Source organism: Oratosquilla oratoria, chromosome 40, assembly GCF_046742065.1.
Source record: "Oratosquilla oratoria isolate Oo_2021 chromosome 40, ASM4674206v1, whole genome shotgun sequence".
In the NCBI taxonomy this organism is placed as follows: Eukaryota; Metazoa; Arthropoda; class Malacostraca; order Stomatopoda; family Squillidae; genus Oratosquilla; species Oratosquilla oratoria.
In genome coordinates, this window is record NC_134816.1 from 26,807,672 (window position 1) to 26,809,212 (window position 1,541).

Sequence of the window (1,541 nt, forward strand, 5' to 3'; positions counted from 1 at the left end):
GGGATACAGAGAATGGAAAAAATTAATGAGACCATGACAAAATATAAACGTAAAGATAAACACAAAAACAAAAATAGACAAAGAGAAATAAAGACAAACATGAATACTAACATATACAAAGAAAATGGAACAATGCCATGACACTGTACATATGTATTTGATAAAGCTCAGACGAAATATTGTACCAGTTGTCTGAGAATGGTTTTAAGACTGAGAGGAAAAAGTAACCACAAATGATTTTTAAGGAATTACTGAAATACCAAACTTGCACTTCTCTTCCACTTTATTACTTTTTTTACATTACAAAATTTACAATCTCGTCCAGAATTGAACATTTTATAGAAACAAAAAATATTGTAATGCTTCAGTGTCTAGCGCATTCTTAAAAAATATTTACGTAATATCATGTAATATCTCAGCTATTTTGGTTATATCTATAATTCGGACGGCCAATTGTGAAAATGGCTGTCGTTTCAAAAAACTAGGTCCTGTTAAGAGCGGGCTCATTTCAGAAAATGAACTTAACATGATCCTTCATAAGAAATATATATATATATATATATATATATATATATATATATATATATATATATATATATATATATATATAATGTATGTATATACTTTTTTTACACAAATCATCTTCACTGTTAAATTGACTAGAAACTGCGCTTAGGACCTACGATTCTTAGGTTTAAATCCTTGAATACGTAGAGTCTCTTATCTAACATGATAGTAGATTTTAAGACTATTTCATGTTAAGAACGCAGTAATGATATCAATGATTATCATATATGTGCATACTGTTTTACATATCAACACAATGAAGAAAGCTTATCACTTGGGGAAATGATTTTTTGACATGGAACGAAGAATACACTGCATGTGTATATGTCTTCAAATCTACATAGGTTTTCTAAATTATACTATAAAAATTATGTTCCCACCGTTCAGTGTACACACTGACTTGTAAAACTTATTAACTCACCATCTTTGCTAAAAAAAAAAAAAAAAAGAGAAAAATGATGAAAATGACAAGTTTCCAGTGGATATGAGTATCCATATTTTAATCCATTTGAAAAATTAGAGGTAAAAATAAGTTATTAATAAGTTCTTAAATGGAAACAAATCAGACATCCATGCCAAATTATTGGAATGTTCTAACGCAAGTAGATACAAATTTTTTGCACACACACACACACACACACACACACACACACACACACACACACACACACACACACACACACACACACACACACACACACACACACACACACACACACACAGTATGACAATTGGAAAATAGGAGATATACTCATGAGTATAGTTCCTTTCCTGTATATTACATTTAGGTAAATACAATTAGGTAAATATACATATACGCGCGCAAGTTTGCGAGCACACACACACACACACACACACACACACACACACACACACACACACACACACACACACACACACACACACACACACACACACGCGCGCGCGCGCGCGTCACAGAGGCCGTCCCGCCTAATCCTTTTTTGCACTGCATG

At 32.4% G+C, this 1,541-nt stretch overlaps 1 protein-coding gene across 1 annotated transcript in view; it reads right to left on the reverse strand.

The window, feature by feature from the left end:
• Positions 1-247: 247 nt before the first annotated feature.
• LOC143020724 (dopamine receptor 1-like) overlaps positions 248-1,541 on the reverse strand; it is a 389,347-nt gene continuing 388,053 nt past the window's right edge. Inside the window, exon 10 of the transcript XR_012965927.1 lies at positions 248-996. The gene's annotated coding sequence lies outside the window, so the exon portion shown is untranslated. The remainder of the gene's footprint in view (positions 997-1,541) is intronic.